This window comes from Aotus nancymaae, unplaced genomic scaffold, assembly GCF_030222135.1.
Source record: "Aotus nancymaae isolate 86718 unplaced genomic scaffold, 86718_ANA_hifiasm-v0.15.2.pri h1tg000008l, whole genome shotgun sequence".
Taxonomy (NCBI): Eukaryota; Metazoa; Chordata; class Mammalia; order Primates; family Aotidae; genus Aotus; species Aotus nancymaae.
In genome coordinates, this window is record NW_026988419.1 from 48,258,347 (window position 1) to 48,282,022 (window position 23,676).

At 33.4% G+C, this 23,676-nt stretch overlaps 1 non-coding gene across 1 annotated transcript; it reads left to right on the forward strand.

Moving 5' to 3' along the window:
• The first annotated feature begins 23,329 nt into the window (after nucleotides 1-23,329).
• On the forward strand, nucleotides 23,330-23,462 carry LOC135273731 (U8 small nucleolar RNA). The gene has a single exon (XR_010341541.1). It is a non-coding gene; the product is annotated as a U8 small nucleolar RNA (small nucleolar RNA).
• The last annotated feature ends 214 nt before the right edge of the window (nucleotides 23,463-23,676 follow it).

Here is a 23,676-nt window from a genome sequence, read left to right on the forward strand (position 1 = left end):
TTTTCAAAGTCTGTAGGTAGGGTTTTTAAATAATGATTTATTACAACTTTTGTTTCCTTTTCTTCTGTGAATTTAAACTGTGAAATGTCTCATGTGAATTGAGTAGAAAACTTTTCTGAACTGCTTAAAGAGATTGTGTTATAAAATATTTTGTGGTTATTGTAAGACAGTGGATTAAAGAAATCTAAATATTTTCTTGACATGAACATTTAGAAATCCTACATAATATTTAACAAATCAATTTTAAATTCAAATCTGCTTTGGCCTCAAAGAAAAGTAAGTTTCTAGATCCAGAAATAATGTGAAAACTGAAACCTACTCAGAAACGCTTATAAGCTTATCCTGTTATGTCCCTGATGTTGGAGGATAAGGATACATATTAGAAGGAGATTACATACCCCCAAGACCCAAGAGACTAGTTCTTGTCCCTATCTAGGACAGAAGGTAGAGAACAAGATCACCGAATATAAACCAGCAACCTCAAGTGTCTGTAAACCTTGAAAAGTAGGTAGACTGTAAGTGCACGGAGACTATAAACCGCTCTGTACCTGCATAGGCTCTAGGTGAGAAAAAGCAAAAGTAGGCTTCTCAGAGAACTCCAAATCTCTACTCAGCTTTTACTTCAAGTTTGGCTTTGACATGCTTTGAGCACATTCAAGCCATGAAATTAACATAAAAATTGGTCATTGGCTTTGAACTTCTAAGGTGTCTGATGAAATTAAACCACAATCTACTACGGAGATACATTCCAATTCTCAACCCACATCATCACAGCTTTCTCCAAAATAAAGTTTAATAGAAGGACTTCATAAGAAAATATTACGAACATGTAAGGTAACAAGATCACATGAGCAGGAAGCATCAGAAACAACTAAGAGCATAATTTACTCTCAAGTATTACTAGTCTTATATTAATCATTAAGTAATCTACTAGGAATGACAAAATGAATATTTTAAGTACATGCATATTAAATAAAGATTAGTAATCAATGAAAAATAAGCAAAGGTATTTATGAAAGTGAACAAACACTTTCTGAAACACCTTTTTATAATTTATACACTCGAGCTGTCATTGCACTTCCAGAAAGAAACTTTCATGAAGAGCTTCCTATTAATTAAGTACAATATGGCTAACTTCTATCGTGTAAGGCATTTCCTTTAAATATAAATTACTGCCTATGATTTCATAATTTTGTCAAGTTGCAGACAATGTCAGGAAGACACAGAAAGACCTACTCATAGGAAATAGAAGGCACTATGACAAAGAAAGAATTCTTGTCTTATTCTAATCATAATACTCAGTTAAGTGGAGTGGATAATGAAGGGGAGACTCTCAAATGCATAATAAAGAATTTAGGTAAAAAGACAAAAATAGATAAGGAGAAGATTCAAAAATAAAAACTGAACTAAAATACTTCTCAAATGACTTTTCCGAATAAGATCATGAGATAAAGTTATGGAATATATAAAAACAAAAGTTAACAGAAATAGTGGCTAGAATGATAAAATTCTGCTATAGGTTGAATATAATTTGTTTGTCCCCACCAAATTCCATGTAGAAATTTGGCCTCCTTAGTGTTGAAAGTGGGTTCTAATGGAAGGTGTTTAGATCCTGAGGGATGATCCCACATGACTATTAATGATCTCCCTGGAATAGGGGAAAAGGGTCAGTGTGTTCTCACTCTATTAGTTTCCATGACAGCAGGTTGTAGAAAAGAGGCTAGCATAACTTCCCTCTCTCTTCTTTGCTTCCTCTCTCACCATGTGGTCTCTGCACATGCTGAATCCCCTTTTCCTTCTGCCATAAATGGAAGGAGCCTGAGGCCTTCACCAGATGCAGATGTTCAAACTTGAAATTCCCATCCATTTGAAATTACATGCCAAATAAACCTTTTTTAAAAATAAATAAATAAATGGCCCAGCCTCAGGTGTGCCTTTATAGCAACACAAAATGAAATAAGATAAATCCAAATGTAAATCTGATTTGTCTTAGTTCAAAAATATAGAGCTATGTATTTAAAATATATATGTAATATAACGTTTACAGTTACAGTAAAAGAACACAATTTTCAGAGATAATGACGAAGAACTTACCAGAATTGAAGACAACGTTTTTCAATGTAAAAAAGCATAAAAAGCTTCAAATAGAATAAATTCATAAAAGTCGACATCTGAACATATTGTTGTGGGACTTTTCCTTAGTTCAGCTAAAGATGGGGTCCTTGTCACAGGGCCATGAAAGATTAGGCTTGCCGACAATTTGAAGGGTGAGTAAGGCAACTTTATACTGGGTGAAATGGGGAAAAACGGGAAACAGAGACCCTCCACAAAGCCAGAGTCCCTGCTGGTGAGCTTCTCACCTTGCAGTTTGAACCCCAGGTACCATCCAGGAAGAGGAGGGTCCAGGCTCCTCCCCACTGCAAATGGTGCAAACTTCTGTGGCTCCACCCCAGTGCACATTTCTTCCAGTGCACAGGCTGGTTTGGGAGTTTCTCTGGGGATCCCCTCCCAACTGGCTGTCTAATTCCCCCTCTGAAGAAGTACATCTAAGGGCCGTCAGAATAAGTTTGAAGACTAATCTTAACTGTTTCCTGATGACAGGGGGTGCTGTTTTGGGGAAAATGGAAGTCAGAGCTCTCACTCAGAGGTCTTTTTAAGGGTTCCCAGCAGAAGGGGCTATCGTCAGTGGCTTGGGTTGCATGACCCATTTGGAGTTTCATGGCCTAACAAGAAAAGACAAACTGAGTCATTAGATAACAGGTTATCAAAATGAAACAAAGGAAGATGTAAGGACAGCTCAAAAATCCTGATGCCTTTTACTAGTTTGCACAGAGAGAAGGAGGCCAAAAGCCTGACTGGGGAAAAAAAAAAAAAAAAAAAAAAAAAAACCTTTACCCCCTTGTCAGCATGTTGGGCTTCTGGATTCCCTTCCCCTGACCCCAATCTAAGCCAGCCAGTTTAAGCTTTGGGAAATCAACTCTTTCCAGTTTGGCGGATGCATCTGAGGGGAGTATCCTGTAGTACAGAGACATAATTACCTAACTGTGAAGAGAGAATAGAGGAGGAGAAAGGAAAAATGAAGGCTTTTTTTAAAGGAGTCTCAGGGGTTCAGGATGCAAAAACAGACTGAAGATAAAGAGAGGGGCAGGTATTCCCTTTTGTTTCTGGTAGACACCCAGGATGAATGAGGGACAGAAGGAAGAGCATCCTTTTTTCCTTTTCTGTCCTTGCATTCCTGATTCCCGGCAACCTTGGCAGGAATTGCCTTGGGTACCAAAGTGGCTTGCTCCCATGAAGCAGGGGCCATAGGGACTGGGAATTACCCACTTTATCCATGTACACCCTATCTCCCCTGTCAGTAGTCTTGCATTCCCTAGACCTCGTTTATGCCATGGATACTAATGTGATGTTTATCCATGAAGGAGGAAGCTTGGCTTGATCAGCAGGAGTCAGGACACTCACCTGCACTGTGCCTTTTAAATTCCATTATTATCTGCCTCTGGATCCCTCAGATCCAGCTATCTTTCCTAGGGCTTTGACTTGAAGCTTGAAATTGAGTTTGGAACAAGAACGTGTCTCAGGGGGGTTGCCTGGAGTCCTTATCATAAGCCAAATGTTAAGGTTAAGCTATGGAACTGAGTTCTCCCTAAACAAAGGAGAGAAAAGGATGTCTTGTGGCATCCCCAGATAACTTGTAGCTATAGTTATGCTTGCTAGGATTTAGGTGCATGGTGCTTGGCTTTGGTTAGCTCCCTTGGTCTTATTTTCCCAAAAAGGAAATCTCTGAGTGATGGGCATCCTATTCATTCCCATCACATGTGAGGATTTGCAGGATAATTGCTCAGAAGAAGAAAATTGATCCAGATGTCTATATTAGCCATCCCTTTTGTTCCTTCTGAGCTACAGCCAGAGGTGCTGATTGGTTCACAGGAATAATCAAGATTAGTCTAAAAGTGTAGGCAAAATCTTAAAAACAAGTAATACATATAGAATTTAATGCCAAATGTGTAAGCTGTGAAATGTAATTTCTCTCTCTCCAGTGCTTATTTTTGTTAAAATAACAAATCATAATAGGACCAAGTTGTTTGCAAAATAGATTTTAGTCTTATAGTTGGCCTGATTATTTGCATAAAGTACAGCAAGAATAACTATTTCTACATAGGCCTTTTGTATTGGCTTTGATGGAACTCTGTTCCTCAAGGAATCTCAGATGAGACCTTTTAAAGGCAAGCCCAGTCTTGAGGCTACTCATAGGTATCCTCAAATACCTATGAGTTGGGTGATCCTCTCCTTTTAAGATCCCAAGATAAACTTGGAGCTTCTAAGCCTGCTGAAAAGTGACATTCTTTACTGACTACGGGTCAGGAGCCTTGTACAGGGACTGCGTAGATGAAAGTATGAGGCCAGTCTCCCCACTGTGCATTCATCAGCTTTGCAAGTCAAGCTTGACTCTATAAAGGGAAGCATACCCTTCCAGTTTAAGCCTTGGTAAAATAAGCAGTTTTTCCAATTGCATCCTGTTGCAAAAGAAAAATGGATTCTTTTTGCACTGATGCAAACAACGATATTGCCATAAGTTAAGAACACTTGCAGATAGTTTCCAAATTCTAGAGGAACCATGCAGAGAGAAACAAACATGCTCCAGATTTTGTTCACAGGGGTATACCTTACTCAATTATTAAAGGCCATAAATAGTTTAAAATAAGTTTCCTTGACTCTGAAGAACAAAACAAGGATCAGCAATATTCCAAGCAAAAGACAAAAAGTTTGCTTAAGCTTTCTTAGTTCAGTCCATTTAGTTAACTCTTCTTTTGCTTGATATTCTTGAATATTTTTGCTCTCATGATTCCTATACATTTTCCTTCATTTCAATGTTACAATCTCCAAAGTTATCAGAAGTTTGGTTATCTCTGTAGTTTACAATAACTTAACATGGCAATCTTAATTGTGAAATATGAGGCCCATCTCCCCATTGGGCTTTTATCAGCTCTGGAAGTGATAAAGATACTTAGATAACATATTCTTAGACATTAGAATTTTAGAAATCCCATACAATTTTGGAACATATATTTATTTATTTTGCCAAAATCATGACTCCAAATTTTAAGGAAGCAAAAGCCTTTGTAACCCTTCACAAATTTTGCCGAAGAGCAGATTAGAAAACCTTGAAATTGTTTTATTTTAATGCTCAATTTACAGAAAAAAACACATAATACCTTTTTTTAATTTAGTCAATATATTCACATGGAGAACCTCTTCTGCAAGATTAATTTCCACAATCCTTTGACCACAATTAAGAGTGTGGTCATGGACACAGGGAGGGGAGCACTATACACGGGGGTCTGTTGGGGGGAGGGGGGGGATAGCGGGGGGGTGGGGAGTTGGGGAGGGATAGCATGGGGAGAAATGCCAGATATAGGTGAAGGGGAGGGAGGCAGCAAATCATACTGCCACGTATGCACCTATGCAACAACCTTGCATGTTTTTCACATGTACCCCAAAACCTAAAATGCAATAAAAAAAAAATAAATAAAATAAAATAAAATTAAAAAAAAAAAAAAACACTTAGCAAACCTTGCACCTAACCTGCATAATTTAGTTCACCTATTTGCATTTTGATGGCATCTACATTTTACCAATAATCTTGAAGGCTATTTTTATTTCTCAAAGATTAAAATCACATGAATTCAAAGGTATCACAGCTTTTCTCTTCCCTTTAAAATATATTTGATCCAAGTGCTTGTCTTTATTTAGGCCAAATTAATTGAAGCTCTTTTTATAGACATCACATGCATACACATATAACTATATAGAAAGGCAGGAGAAAACCCAGTTGCTGGGTGGAGTGTTTTAAGAGACAGGCCTAGGAAAACCTGCAGATATCAATCGAGAAAGGAACTCATTCTCTAAGACACGATTGCTAAACCAAGCCTTGCCACAGGGTTACTGGTCATGACCCCAGGATGTAAAACAAGATGGAGGCTTGGAGTGAAGTTTGCTATGCTGCAAAGCACACTAGATTGACTACAGCTTAAGACTAGCCTCATAAATCCTTTTGTACAACCAAAACTTTACAGAGAATATAAACAGGGATCCCTATCATTCCTTACCTAGTAAAATGTCTCCTAAACGATAAAACCTCAATTAAAAGTTAACTGCTGATAGGGTGAAAAAGAAGAAATAAAAAATGTTTCAAAATGTATTGGGAAGAACTTCTTATTCTTATGGAAGTTGTCCCTCCACGAGGGAGAGAAATTTAATTGCTGTGGGATGGAATTGGCCTCCCTGGCCCAGGGAGAGGGACATTCCACGGGCATGTGACAGAAAATTCCAGCCAACTGCCTGGGGCACCTTGGGTCATACATCCCAGCTCTAGCAGAGAGGGAAGAATGGCTCACTGGTCTGTCCTGAAAAAGGAAGAGAGAATCATAGAGACTGAGATTGACCTTTCTGACCCTCAGGAGTGATGGGATGAAGGCATGGCTTCCCCTACCCACGGAAGTCCAAGGATGAAAAGACTTGGAAATGAGGGAAAAATACTGCTTGGTTTGCAGCTTCAGTCACTGCTTCTTGAGCCCCATGTTGTCCACAAAAAATGTTGCGGGACATTTTCTTAGTTCAGCTAAAGATGGGGTTCTTGTCACAGGGCTATGAAAAATTAGTCTTGCAGACAATTTGAAGGGCAAGGCAGGTTTTCATTGGGTGAAAAGGGGAAAAAAAGGGAAATAGGAATCCTCCACAAAGCCAGAGTCCCTGCTAGTGAGCTTCCTGCCTTGATGTTGAATCCCAGGTACCACCTAGGAAGAGGTGGTGCCAGGCTCCTCCGTGCTGCAAATGGCACAAACTTCTATGGCATCACCACAGTATGCATTCCTCCCAGTATGCAGGCCTGTTGGAATTTCCCTGGGGACCCCTTTCCACCTGGCTGTCTCAATGTCTTAGTGAAATTTTAGAATACTAAAAATAAAGATCTTAAAAACAATCATAGGTATAAAATAAAAATTAGATATATAGCCAAGTTTCCATGAACAACTGGAATCCAACTGGACTTTAAAGCTCTAGGGAAAAAAATAAGGCAAAAATAAATATTTTTTTCTATCATAATGTGTTTATCACTGGTAACTTTCCAATAAAAAATTGTATATGTACGTTTAAAAAATGGAGAATTAGATATAGAAGGAGACTAAAGAAATTCCAAGAGTGTAGAGTGTATAAAACAATAAAAAATATAAAAACATAAAAATAAGCACAACAAAAACATTGTATAGAGGCAACATGTAAAATGTTTATCAGTGTTCTAAAGTTCTAATATTGTTTGGGATAAGGCTATATCTCCTGATTATCTTTATAATTTAAAATTAAATTTATATAAGAAAATTTTAAGAGCAAGCTCTAGAAGAAGAGAAAAAAATGTATAATTTCAGATCAGCAGAACCTAAAATATATATCCAATACAAAACTAAAAATTATTAACATAGAAAAATAAAGAAAAAGCATTCTGGATCATTTTTGATAGCAAGAATATGGTATTTGTATTCCTCAAATCCCTGAAAAGAGGGATGGAGGCAGAGTCAATCAACACAACACAGAAAATCCCACCAGCAATATTCTCATTAAACCTTGGTAATAAGACAACTTATTACATATATTCATATCCAAAATACATCAAGAGTAGCCTATATATTGTCACAGCCTCAAGATTAGTATGGGACAATAAAGTGTTAATGGCACAGGGTCTTGTGAATCACAGAACCCAGAAACTACTAACAAATACTCATAAAGGTCATGCCACTACGCTTTGTGCAAATCTGGACAAGCAAACCTGAGAACAACCAGTGAAACTACAGGAAGTCTTCTTGGGCTTTAAATTGTGGATGATTGCAACAAGACCACAGTAACCACTAGGGGGCCTCAACACATATACAGGGTTATGAAGAACAGTTGAGAGAGACTTCAAGAGAATATTTTATCTTTATTTAAAAGCTGTAAAAACAAACAAAACAAAACAGGAGAAACTCGACTAACTGTATGAAGCAAATGACTTTTTTCTATAGTCTAAACTTTTAAGGTAGAAAAAGTTTTATTACCAATTTTATTTTCTATCTCATTGGAACATCTTAATTTTCATGTTTTTCTCTTCTATTTGAATATAGAGCAATTGCTCTCTCTCTCTATATATATATATATGTGTGTGTGTGTGTGTGTGTGTATGTGTATATGTGTAAATATCTACCAAACATTCATTTACCAAAAAGCATACTACACTTCAATTTTTTTTTGCTTTTGTCAAAGAGGAATTATAATCCTGTATGATTCTACAATAGTAGTGATTTGCACCATTTGACAATGGTTGCCAAGCGGATTCTGTATTCTTGATGTGCTGGAATGTTTTGTTCATTTTAAGTGAAACCACTTCCTATTTAATTCTAAAACATCCCCAGGTGACAATAATGTAAGGAAAATTTTAAGGAATAAAACCTTTTTTTCAGATGTCACAATGCTTACATTTTATGTACAAAATGATATTATATGATGCACTAGTGGTGCTAAATATCCTTTGACATTTAAGTCATTTTCACATAGGGCTAGTGAATCAAATAAGGACCCAGAACTCATTCTCCTTACTCCTGGGCAATGCAAAAATAAGAGTTTTAACCATTTCACAAATAACAATAAAAGAAGAAAATCTATTTATCATTGTTAGGTGGCTAAAATTTTCCTTCTTAATTAATAAGCAAAAGCAGGAGAAAAATAATTCCTTAAGAAAAAGTAAAAAGTGTCATATGGAAAAGTACTTCTAATGCCCAAACAACACTAGAGGACAATTTAGTTCATTAAAAAACAATAAAAGAAAGCTATTTATTTAGATTTTTTAAATATCATCTAAGTGTAGACAGAGTCAATGTTCTTTACTTAAATATGTAATGTGATAAAAGGATCTTTGCAAAAGGATCTTTGTATACCAAAAAGTTAAACTTTGTAATTTCTGTCTTCAGCATTTTTTATCTGCAATTTCTGCTAACCTGATCCTGGAAGTTGAAATGAATAAACTTATATCTTCTTTATAAATTATGCTCTCTGGATTTTGAGCCATTATTTCTAATTAGACAAAGGTAAATAAAGTTTTTTTCTTATTCCTTTGATGCCAGGACCTTGCTATGTTCTATTCTCTTTTGTATTATAGGCCAACAAAATAACAATGTAAGTGAATAGTGCATTTCTTCCCCCACACTTCACTTGTGTCATCATTCTGTGTTGGCCAATCTATTTAGAATTTAAAAAGAACAAAGAAACATGTGGGCTTACAGTAATGGAATTAAAATATGTTAATTACAAATAAAAATGAATGTCAACTTGCATCAGTCTCATTTTTCAAATTCACAAATTTCTCAACTTTCTTAGGAATGCAAATATTATATGAGTGATGTGCCCATATATATGTTTCTTATAAACTTATTTTTCGTCAAGGAGATTTATGTGTTCATATAGTTTTACAGAATTTTTTACGGTTCCAGTTTTAGAGAATCTCTTAAAGGAAGGCATGCCATAAAATCGTCCATTACAAATACTTCATTAAGACTTTTTATTTTAAAATTTATGATACTCTTAAAAAGATATGTCAAAATAGATCTTTAAAAATAATTGTTCAAAATATTAATTATTCAATCTCATATATTTGCAAATATCTTTAATAGAGATATAATCAAAGTGCATGTATGATATGTATGCCATTTTTTGCATACATTTAGACTTTTTCTAAAAAGTTTTAAATTGTTGCATAATTTGGTTATTTAATGAGGGCTAAGTTGTTCATTGGTTCTTGACGAAAAAAAGAGTATTTTGTGACTCTGTATATTTATTTTCGTCCTATTTAGGTATCAGAGGAGCCCCCATTTATTTTAATAATAAAAGATGACATATGTAAGTATTAACAAATGGGTACTTTAGGCATTATAAATTTATTCTCATGCATGGACTTTGAATATGCATGTGTTCAGAAATTTTTTTTTTTTTTTTTTTTTTTGCCAAAAGTGGAAAATAAACATGTACATTGGGTACCCACTATATTTGACAAACTAAATTTTTTTTTTTTGTCTTAAATTTGCTTTCTCACTTTTTTTTTTTTATTGTACTTTAGGTTCTGGGGTACATGTGCAGATCATGCAGGATTGTTGCAAAGGTACATACACGGCAAGGTGGTTTGCTGCCTCCATCCCTCCATCACCTATATCTGGCATTTCTCCCCATGTTATCCCTCCCCAAACTCCCTACCCCTCACTGTCCCTCCCCTAGTCCCCATCAACAGACCCCAGTGTGTGATGCTCCCCTCCCTGTGTCCATGTGTTCTCATTGTTCAATACTTACCTATGAGTGAGAACATGTGGTGTTTGATTTTCTGTTCTTGTGTCAGTTTGCTGAGAATGATGGTTTACAAATTCATCCATGTCCCTACAAAAGATATGAACTTATTGTTTTTATTTGATTTTATTCTATGCACTATACAAAGAAAAGAAAGTTTAATTTCTTTTCTTAAATCTCTTTATGAATTAGAGTTTATAAAAATGAGAAAAACATTGCTAACAAGTACGAACGCAAGTGATACTGAGTGTAGATGAGCACTGATGACTAAATTTAATTCTGATCCTGTATTCACTGTATGGAATATTGTAATGTAACAGCCAGAGCAGCATATAGAATTTATAGTAAATAAATGATATTTAAAAGTAAGCAAATTCAGTAGTTCTATAAGATGGCCAAATTCATCAATAAATAATCTAACTAATAATAACTAGGTTAAAAAAACAAATAAACAATGAAAAAAAAAAACTTACCATGAATACATAAGTTATCACCTTCTACCTGCTGCATTTTATAGTAAGTAGTCATAGAAAATATGTTTCAAAAACCTGTTAAAAATAACATTTGAATGGCAAGAAAAAAGATGTAAATATAATAGGTTTCAATTTACCTAAACTCAATCTCATTTTTGGATTTTTAAAAAATGGGCTCGACTACAGGATAGACAAATGAAATGTATGTGTAATAGGGAAATTGAAGGCAATATACAATGAGAAGAGCTTCATTTTGATTAAATTTAGCTTTTTAAACAGAAAGAAAATATACTTTTCCATAGTGATTTATTTAGTTTGCCTACTACAGGAATAATTGTATATCTACCAAACAGAAAGAAGAGGGAAAGCGGTGCATTATTTTCACATATCCGTTTATTGTAGACTTTAACTGTGTTACAAGACCTTTCAAATTTCAGATAGAAAGAGACAAATAAAACAAGGGTTCTGGGTTCATTAGCATTTAATGAATAACAAATTATCTTGCCTGGGCTAGTCATCTGAATTAGTCTTTCTCCTGAGTTTTCATTTATGTTATGTTCTTTCATGCAAATTAAGAAACTACACAAACACAATTAGATATGGCAGCTACCTCTGTAGCAAGTAACAGGAAATGCGCTTTACAAAATGAATTATAGATATATTTCTTCTCTTGCCAACAACAATCAAACACTGCAGTTCAGGCACATTTTAGGCTTTTTTTCACCATCTCTTGTAAGGTAGAGGACAAGGTAATATAAAGTAAATGTTTTTAAGAAAATGAATTTAGTTGTTTTCCCCATTCTACTTTTTCTCATGAATAGTTGATTTCATGAAGTCTTGGGGGAGTAGTACATTCAAGCATTTCTGCTGAATCCAAGGTTGTACTCACCTAGAATCTACAACTCCCACCAAGCACAGCCCAGTAAGCACAACTGTATGGTTCCCGCTTGCCCACATGATTTGGCTTTTCACCCTTGGCAACAAAAGTTTGGCTCTTCAAACAAAAATAAAACTTGTTTTCAGTTCTTCAGCAATACACTTTGCAGACATAAATAAAAAGCGGCTGCATCTTGGCACAACTGGCTCCAGGTGAAACTGTAAAGTAAGCAAAACTTTTCTACAGCTGTTGTAATATTGTTTCATTCTGTAAAAATGTTCCAAGCATTAAATTTACTTCACTTGAACATTGACTTATTTTGCAGATGTTACATGGTGTCTTAGCTTATTTAAGTCTAGACTTCTTTTTATTTTACTATATTAAAATTGTTTATACGCTGAGTTGACCTTGAATAAAGTTAGGAGAAACACTTTTGATGAAATAAATGATTGTTGTGTTGAGGGATTACTACACGGAAATCTTTAATTCAAAAAGATGAAGAATTTTAGAATGTAAACTAGCATTTTAATGTTGACAAAAAGCAGCTAAATAATTCAACTATTATTTAGTATCTACAGTGAGATAGAAAATGTATTTTATGCTTCCAAATACTTTATCACCTTCAGGTTTCCCATTAGCTCTATGAAATCTTAGCCCACTTTCTGTAAGAAGAAAATGAAGCTCAGAGGTACAGTCATAATATGGTTTGACCAAGGTCATACAGCTAGCAGTAATGTGGACAGTTACCATTTGAATGCAAGTCTCAGGATGACAAGCCAAATGTTGTTTACACACAACAGGTGCAGCACAAAATGTGTCTACCAATTGCTTGTTAAAGGGGAGGGGTGAGCTGCTTTGTATAATATTGAAAGTTGAACATTTTCAAAGTCATCTTGGGATCTACAGGCTTAGAGAATGTTGTCATTAAAAGAACAAACAAGATACATTAAGTACACTGAGGGAAGTTTTTCTGCACATACAAAAGATGAGCTTACTTATAGATACTTCGCAATTTTTTTCCATTTGCTGGTGGTATTTAAGAGAACTGAGAATCCTATTTTAAGTCTATGAGGTATTTTGGAAGTTTGCCACAGAATTATTCTTCCTTTACTTGTGAAGACTTTAACTTTATATCCTGCCATTATTTGAAAAAAAAAATCATGAAATATTTCAAAGTATTTTGAAAACTGGTGCTGGTTACATTTGATTCTTACTCAAAACAAATTTGTGTAGAAATAAAGGGACTAAAGAAAACCTTTTGTGTGTATGTTTTCATTGTCTCTTGGTGTTCTTAAGTCTTCTCTACTTTATAAAAGAAGTAATAAATTATTTAGATCTAGCCAATGAAAAGAGTCATCATTTATCTTGACAAGATTCTAAATAGGTAGTCTTACATTTCAAGGTCATAAGTAATATAGCACAATGAGGCAATTTTCTTCAGTCTGCCTGTGTTAGACTGAGAGTTAGTAAACACAGCTAGAATATAGGCCTTGGACTTCGGATCTGTAGCAGTTGTGAAGTCCAGTTCAAAGACAAAATTATAGCTTCACAAAGACCACTAGTCAAGTAGTATATTTAGAATAATAAAATCATCTCTCTTATTTCTTTCCTCCTCTTTCATTCTTTTATTAATACTTTATCATTTTTTGTTTGTTTTTAGTAATGTGCAAATTCTACTTAAAACTTAATTTTACATATGCAAGCCTTATTTTGAGGAAACATGATATGGAAGTTTTCAAGTGCTAAGGCCCAAATATTTTCATTGGCTGCATATTTCAATAAGTCGATTCTGTGATATATTTAAGTAGAATATTATTTAGTCTTAGAGACTCTCTCTCCTAAGAGGATTCGACTGTTTTCAAATTTCTACCCATTTACCATTTCATTGTGTCTTATTCATGTTTTTATTTTATTTCAGTTTTAACATTTTCCTTGAATCATGTTAGGAAGGCATCCTTTAAACTTTTCAGCAATTTCTTATGTCATAGAACAACCAAGGTCATTCATTCATTCACTCAATACATTTTTATTAAGAATTTACTATGTAACAAGAACTGTCATACCCGCCAGAAATTAAATAGTGTGTGTGTGTGGGGGAAGACATTGTATCTATTTTCTTGAAGATTATAATCTCTTAAGAGAAAAAGAAAAGAAATGAACAACAAATGTGTAATGCACTATCAGCTATAATGAATACTTTGCTGAAAAATATACAGGAGATGGAGATACCATGCTCAGGTGGCAGTGAGGAAACAGAATTATTTTAGCTAAGGTAGTTTGGAAAAGCATTTTCAATGGGAACATATTTGAGCACAGACCTAAAGTGACAGAGATGAAACAAACAAACAAACAAACAAATGCATTCTAGACAGAGGGAACAGAAAGTGGGAAGTTTCTGAGGTGGAAATGTCTTCTGTCTAATCAATGAATATCAGCCAGAGTGGCAAATGCTACAGCAAAGTGAGAAATGGAAAGAATAATGTTTGCTTAAGTAGATAAGTATACCGTATTAGATCCTTTGGTTAGAATTATACTGATTTTAAGTTTATGATCAATAAGAAACATGAACAGAGGACAGAAAAGTCATGACACTGAATCTAAGCCAGAGTGCTACCGAAATACAGAAATATCATGTGTAAGATAAAAAACCAGTGGAAATGTAAGATGTTGAACCAAAGTCACAAGCATTTAAGATGATTTTGCATACTAAATTCACATACTAAGTCCAAAATTGAGAGTCTGCATCTGGTAAGGGCTAGTGAGTACTCTCTGCAGAATCTTGAGGTGGCACAGGATATCACAAAGCAAGGGGGCTGGGCATACTAGCTCAGGTCTCTCTCTTCTTATAAAGCCACCAATGCCCTATGCTATGAATTAATCTAATCTTAGTTACCTCCCAAAGAGCCAAGCTCTCAAATACCATAGTTAGAGTTCCTACTCTCTTAACACTATTAACATAGGGATTAAGTTTTAACATGAGTTTCAGACAGGACAAATATTCAAGCCATAGTAAAATCCAATATTGGTAATTTAATTAATATTTTCTCCTCTAATAGACTCATGAGTAAATTCACATGTGTATTTTAACCTATCATTTTATTCACTACCCAGTGCTCACAGAATTGTAGCCAAATAAATCTGAGCATTTGAATCTGGACTCTGCAGAGTCTAACTTCCCATGTCACTCTTTCAATAATTCATATAGTTTAAACCTCTTCCATTTTTTTCTGTTTCATGACACAGCATTAGGACCTCACATAGATGTCTAATTACTGATTTAATCAGACTTGCATTGGTCTTTTGTAAGAGAGAAATCATATAATTTTACCACAAAACCAAGATTCCAAACCTGTTCTATTACTACCAAGTAAGAATCTCAAATGACTGAAAATGTAAAAATAAAAATCCCAAACCACTTTGAGATGGAAAAGACATAATAGAGAAACTTTGAGGTTGCAGAGATCAAGCAGAAATTCTGGTAGTCCTTTAAAGTGTTTATAACACCAAAAAAAAACCAAAAAAAAAAAAAAACCAGGAAAATAGTGAATGGCTGACTAATCCAGGGTTAAAGACTAAAAATTACCTTCTAATGTGAAAGATTTTCTTCCAATATTTAGCAATAGAACTCCCCAAGTTTTAGCCAAGCCCATGACCACCCACTTAGAGATTGTATTTCCCAGCCCCCTTGCAAACCCATTTGGTTATATGATTAATTTTCTACCAGTAGAACACAAGCAATGTATACAGTGACTAGGTGTTAACCTTAAAGTAATTAGAAAGGTCTCTTTTCACCTTCCCAAAACTGCAATACTATAGAATATACTATTGATATAGATTCTAATCTTAACTGACTATGAAGATGATTGAATAGATACATAACCTAGCCAAAGATAGAACTAACTTGGGTATTTAGGTGACCCTGCAGAGCAGAACTACCTGTAAGTCTGTATACATGTACCTTCTCAATATCCCTGCTCAGTTAAGCAGAAAGAAAATAAAACACTAACTTGATAAAGACTTAAAGTTTGGAGTTTCAGTATAGTAGTTAAGATTACAGAGGCACTTTAAGCATTACAGAGGTGTTTTGTCTGATAAAGAGCAAACACAAGGCAGAATACCAGCTTCCAATATTTATTTATTTTAAGCTGGTTACGCATGAAATATGCACAAAAAGTGTCAAGTCTAGAATATATTTTTCAAAATAAGAGAAAGTTAACGTATTTAATACTTGGCTTCAACTGACTCAAACAATTTGCAATACCTCGACACAGTCAAAAGTTGCAAAATAATATCTCAATTAAGTGTTAGGGCCATTCTAACATGTCAGAAGACCTGGGTTCAGGAAGAGATAATGGAGCAACAACAATCTTTACACTATTTTCGGACATTTAATTCAAATGGGGAGATCTTGGGAAGCAGTAGGAAAGCTATGGCAATGGCACTTGCTATAATCATTTAAACTGAAAATGTGTGGATTAGCTGTCTCCCTTCAAATATTCATATATTGTAGTCCTAAACCTCCAATGTGACTGTATTGAGATATTGGGCCTGCAGTAATCAGGGTTAGGTAAAGTCATGGGAATGGGGTTCTCTTGATAAGATTAGCAGCTTTATAAAAAGAAACTATCTCTCCGCCATATGACAAGATGGTGAAAATGTGGCTAACACTTCTCAGGCAGTGGGCCCTCATCAGGAATGAAATTGACATGCACTTTGGTCTTGAACTTGCCAGACTCAAGAAATAAATGTCTTTTTTTAGGCCACCCAGTCGAGGGTATTTTGCTATAGCAGTCAGAGTAGACTAACACAGTAGACCAATGCTCAGACAAAATGCAATAGTAATATATACATTTTTAAGTCAGTTTAAAGAAATTAGATAACTGCTATGACATCCAAGGCTTGAAGTGTCCAGATCTTGGAAGAAAGGAATTTCTTTGAGGTGAATATAATTATTTTGTGTACAGCTTTTTTTTTTTTTTTCCAGGAATTTATTGCCAGCAGACTGCACTAAAAGAAATACTTTTAAAAGTCTCTGGGTGGAAGGATGGGCTGAGCAACCAAGTGAAGGTTGATGTCAAGGTAACCATGACATAAGAGGTCAAGATCTTCACATTTCCCCCCTCCCAAAAATGATCCCAATCTGAAAAAGAATGGAGGTAATTAGAGGTAAGACTGTATAGAGCAATTTTCACCTTGAGGTTTTTGCTGAATTCTAGTCAAGCAGGGCAAGAGGCAAAGAAATCAAGAAAACAACAAACACTGAAATATTGAACAATTTTTGTCTCTCTCATAATTAAGAAAGAAAACTGTAGTTTAGGATTTACCAAGAAACAAGGGTGCTAGTATACACTCCAAGTTTGCAGCTAATGTTATTAGAGGTCTCTGCCATGGGAATTATTGTTAACAAGAGATAATATCAGGTTTCCAAAGGTGAAATCCCACTGGAGTCAGCTTAGACTGTAATTTGGGATAGTCTCCCCTGTACAGTTCATTGATGAAGGACAAAGTAAATATTCTCTGACAGTAAATCAAATAAGTCATAGTCTCTAAAGTTTGACATAAACAGTGTTAAAATATTATTAAAATTGTCATATCAACAAAAACAGCAAAAAAAAGGAAAACTTGCTTATAGAAACAAACTCAGAGGTGACATATTTTTAGACTAATTGGTAATCCATTTTTTAAAACTGTGATTAAGAAAATGAAGGCAATAGTAAGCAATATGTAGAATTTTATCAGGGAATGAAGACTATACAAATTGAAGGGAGATTCTGAAATGTTTTTTCAAAAAGGAAAATTCATAATGGATGTATTCAATAACAGATTGGACATAGCAGAAGACAGATTAAATTAACTAAATAGAAGAGTAGAAAATGATTCAACCAAGAAACAAAAATTTTAAAAGAACCACCTTGCCATGTATGTACCTATGCAACAATCCTGCACAATCTGCACATGCACCCCAGAACCTAAAGTACAATTTTAAAAAAGGAAAATACATAGGTTATTAAACACATGGCACTTGATTTACATTATTAAATATATATAACATTGGAGTCCCAGAAGAGGAAGAGAATGAAACAGAGAAGCAACCTTCTGAATAAGTTAAAAAGAATCTTCTAAATATAAAGGCAAACATCAAAGTACAATCTCATGAAAATCAGGCAAGATAAACAGAGAGAGAGACACAACTAGTCATAATGTACAAAAAGCTTCTGCTAATCAAAAGATATATAGGAAATTATAAAAGCAGCCAAATAAAAGAGATACAGTTGCTCTCTGGTATTCATGGGAGATTGGTTCCAGGACCTCCTGGGCATAGCAACATCTATGGATGCTCAAATTCCTGATATAAAATAAAATAGTATTTGCATACCCCCCCATAGATTTTAAATCACCTCTACATTGATTATAACACTTAATACAATGCAAGCGCTATGTAAATAGTTGTTATACTAATTCATGTAGGAAATGAAAAAAGAAAATTAAGTGTGTATGTGTTCAGTACAGATGCAATTTTCTTGTAATTTTTCCATTTGCAGTTGATTGGATTCATGAATATAGAACCCAAAGATACAGAAGACAAATTGTATGCCATTTTTAAAGATGAAATAATAAAATTGACACTTTGTTTCTCAAATAATTACATAAAGGAGAAGAAAATAAATGGTAACTTTAAAGTGATGAAGAAAATGACTGGCAAACCTAGAAATTATACTTCCATCAAAAATATCATTTAACAGTTAAGACATTTCCAGACTAATGAAAACAAACAAAAATTATTTCCAGCAGATTGTACCTAAAGAATTACTTTAAAAAAAGTTCTTCTGGCAGAGAATGTAATCCCAGACCAAAGTAACAATATGCAGTAAAAAGTGAAGAATAACAAAAGGGTGATTTTGTGGGTAAATATTAATAAATAGCTATTGTAGAAAACAAGAACATTGATACATACAGGTTTTTAAAATGAAGAACCATAAATGCATGACAACAAAACAAAAAGAAATAGGAGGGAGAAATTGATTTAATAAGTTCTAATATATTGTTATCCTGGGAAGCAAAGTATTAATTCAATTATATTAACCCTAATGATTCAACAATGCATTCATTACTCTAGCAGTAATGAAATGTGTATCTCTCTAGCTAGTAGAATACAAAACAGGATACTGAAAAACACTAATTAGTAACAGTAAGACTAAAAGAGGAAAAAAAACAACAACATACAACTGTTGGATCAAGTGGAAAATGAATAGAAAAATTCTAAGTACAAACCCCACTACAGCATTGCATTTTCTAAATACAAATAAATAGTATAACTGATTTAAAATTGAGTGTGAGAAAATAAAACTACTATTGATTTTTCAGTGCTCTTGTGCTCAGTTTTGATTGGTAGTTGATGTTGATATTAAATTCTATGAAATTAATTTAACCAAACTATTGAATAAGTTTTTCATTGATTTATTTTTTCCAATTGATGCTATTGATAAATCTAATATCATCATGAATCTTGGCCCCTTGAATCCTATAATTGTGCAAGAACATGTCTCATGATAGTCATTAAAAATTGGCATAAAATATCAACCTGTAGACCAATTTCCTTTTCTTTCAGAGATTTTTATTTCTTTGGTAATTGTTCACAACTTTGTATTCTTTCTGTAAATCTTACTATTTATTTTAGGGTAACAAATTGAGACCCTGTACTAATTAATCAAAATATTTTAAATTTTTGAAAGCCTTAAATGTATCCCTACTCTTAATGCTTCATGTCTGACTGCTATTGAAAAAGAAGTGAAAGATAATATAAATGTCTTAAATATCACTTATCTCACAGCTGATCAAACATCCTATTTTTCTGCTGTCTCTCAGGCATAAGCATCAATTCTATCCAAATCTAACTACCTTGGTCAATACTTTTGTTTCCATATTCTGACTCTTACACACTTGTTCCTCCATCAGATAACTTTTGAACTCTATCCCACCTTCCTAAGAAGTTTCATATTTGTTTTTTATTGAGATACAATTCACATAACTTAAAATTAACCATGTTAACATGAACAAGTTGGTAATCTTTAGTATATTTACAATATTGTGTAGTCACAATGTCTGTCTAGTTCCAAAACATTTTTATCACAACTCCCCCAAATTCATACATATAAATATTCATTCTCCAGCCTCCACTCCCCCACAGCCCCTTCAGTCCCTGGAAACAAACTGCATTCTCTCTGTATGTATTTATTTTAAATACTTTCTATAAATGGAATCACATAATAGCAAGAATCATATAACTATTAAAATGAACTTTTATGTTTGGTTTATTTTACTAAGCATATTTTTGACATTTATCTATGTTATAGAAGTATCAGTCCTTCATTATATTATGGCCCATTACTATTATATGGATATACCACATTTTGTTTGCTCTTTTGTTGGTTGATGAACCCGGCTTGTTTCCACCTTATGACTGTTGGGAATAGTGCTGCTATTAACATCCATGTACAAGTTTCTGTTTGAGTATCTGTTTATAATTTTTTTGGTAAACACCACAGAGTAGAATACTGGGTCATATAATACTTTCAAATTTCATTTTTGGTGGTATGGAAAAACTTTTTCCTACAATAGCTGAATAAATTTACATTCCCTTTAGCAAGATTTAAGAATGCCTCTTTGTCTATATCTTCACCAATGCTTGTCATTTTCTGTTTTCTGTTTTCTGTTTCTTTGTTTGTTTATTCCTGCTTTGTGTGTAGTTATAGCCATTCTAATGGATATAAGATGGTATCTTATTGTGGTTTTGATTTACATTAGTCACTATGGTGACTAACAATGTTGAGTATCTTTTCCTGTACTTCTTGGGCATTTGTATATCCTTTGCTTATTCTTAAATTGGATTATTTAATTTTTTGTTGTTGAATGGTGAGAATTATTTATATATTCTGCATATAACACCTTTATCTCATATGTGATTTGCAAATATTAACTCCCATTTTATAGGTTGTATTTTAACTTTATTGAAAATGCGTTTGAAACAGAAAAGTGTTTTATTTTCATGGAGTTGAATTTAGCTGTTTGTTTTACATTTTGTTGCTTGCATTTTTGTCATATCTAAGAATCAACTGCCAAATTCAAGGTCATAAAGTTGTAATAATTTTCTTCTGAAAGCTTTATAGTTTTAGGTCTTATATTTAGGTTATTGGACTTAGTTAACTTTTATAAATAGTGTAAGATAGGAGTCCAACTTCAGTCTTTTACTTGGGTATACCCAGTGATCTCAGTAGCATTTGTTGAAGACAATTTCCTTTCCACATTGTGTATTCTTTCCACTCCTGTCAGAGATCAGATCAAAACAAATGTTTATCAACAGATAAATAGATTTAAAATATGATGAATCCATACACTGGATCATCACCTTGCCTTAGAAAAAGAGAAGATACCTGCTATTTCGAACATGGATGAAGTTGGAGGACATTATGCTAAGTGAAAGAAACTAGTCATAAATGTAAAAATGCTTCATAATTCCACTTGTATGAAGTGAACTCATAGAAGCAGAGAATATTGATTGCACTGTCTGGGAAATAGGGGAAATGGGAAATTACCAGTTAGAGTAGTAAGAGATCTTCTAGACAACATTACCTACAGTTAATATGGTTTTGTGCACTTCAAAACTTGTATATAAAGGATGTCTTGTGTTGTATTCATATGCTCTCTACAAAAAAATGGACACAAGGAAACTTTAGGAGATACTGAACATGTCTATCACCTTCTTTGTGGTGATGCTATCATGGATGTTCATATATGTGCGAACTCATGAAACTGGGCACATTAAATATGAGCAGTTCTTTGTATATCAATAATACCTCAAAAGCTGTTAAAATAATGTGACATGTAAGAATAATGAAGGTATTAATTTAAATCTTGCAGAATATTATCGATGTATTAAATGGCTTTACATGCTCTTAGTAACTAGAACAGCATCTACCACACAATTGTCACTAAATAATTGTCTATTTCTCTTTCTCTCTTTTCTCTTTTCATGTATTAGTTGGTCAATGTTAAAATTATGCATTAAAGAAGATTGACAGTTATGTCATATTATATTTTCTTTCAATTTTGTGTGAAGTTAAATGTAAAGGATTTATATTTCCTTCCACATTAAGAAGCAGATAATCTATTATTAGATGTCACCGTAATATAAGTACATATTATTTATTTATCACAGAATACTAAATCTTGTTCAAATTAAGTATTTGTCTAAACACTTTTAATTCATGTGACTATATGATTATATTTCTATTCTGAAAAGCTATAAAGGAAACTTATAAACCATCTGTTGACTCATGTGACAGAATGACAAAAGTATCATTTTGGCTTTTTATGAAACATTTTTTCTTACTGTGGTTTGCAATTATTGAGAAAAAACTATATGAAACAAATGAATATATTATTGTTATAAACAAGGACACTGTCATAGAAACTGACTACAATGCAAATTAAATTATTAGAGGAAAATCATCATCAGCCTCTTCACTATCACTTAACATTTATATTGTGCCTATTATACATGATACACTTTTCAAGTCCTTCATATTTATTATTATTCATTTCTCTCAGAATTCTTATATTAAGTATTTTTCTTTTATAGATGCAAAACATGAGGCACAAAAAACTTTTAAAAACTTGCTAATATTACAGAACTTATAAATGTTAGAACTTACAGTTTAACTCAGACAGTCTTACTTCATTGTTGTGTTTGTAATCATTTGACTAACATGTATTTTTCAATTTGTGTCATTATTTAAGTTAATATATTATACTGATTCTTGAGTGGAATAAAATTTAAATGAGTATTTTCTAAACTTGGTACTAATTTTATATTAAAATATTCTTTCATTTTTATAAATTCATGCAATTCTAGATTGTGTGAATTACTAATTGCTTTCGAACAAAATTATCAGAGAGGAAATTGTTCTTATATTTTCTAAGGAATAGCTTTATTGGCATTTTTTTTTCCTACTTAAGTGTCATTTCAAGGAATAAACTAGATAATGACTCTAAAGAAAAAGCAAAACATGGAATTTGCTCTTAAGTACTAACAAGTGTAATATGTGAATAAAATATTATAAAATATTATATTCCAGTGGTAATTAAAATGACATACCATTAAAAGTGCTGTCTTCAAGTGAGATTTTTATATTTCTGTTTTTTTATTTTGTGTTTATCTTTCCAATAGCAAATGAATGATAAAATACCCTACCTAGTGACAGTTGCATTCTGTTTATATTATGTGGATTTCAACATCAAATAGAGAGTGACAAAAAGTGATAATTTTTAAGAGCAGACTACAAAAACCAAATTTACTAAAGGTTAAATGGCACTAACAAAGAAAATATTAACTAAAAAGAAAATGACATTTTTAAACCTGTCCTAGAATGCATTTTGCAAATTTATACATTGGTTTCTAAAACCAATGTATAAATTGGTTTTGTATATTTTTTGTAAATAAAAGGGCTATTTTATTTACATAAAATAAAGCAAACTATTACCATTAATATTTCTAAATCCTACTTTGATATGGAAAGTGGTTATATAGAGACTGGATATTATACTTAAATATCACCAGGTTATGTCAGTTGGGATAATCCTTACCTGTTCCTCCTTTTGGAGTGCAAATTAGAACATGATTGGGGTTCACGTGATACATGATTAACATCTCTGAGTAAGCAGGACTTTCAGCACCTTGATTGCTCCTATCTGATTTTTCCTGAAAAAAAAAAAAAAAAAGATTACCAGACATGTTAAAGAGGTGATCACTTATACGGTTACTTTTAAATTTCCATTTATTTATTTAATCTAATAGCAAAGTCAATATTAAAACTCTTGAAATTCTCCATTTGGCAATAAGTGATATAAAATGTTTTTCTGTCTTAAGATACAGGTTCCAAATACTTCTTTGATGTGAGTTCCACTACC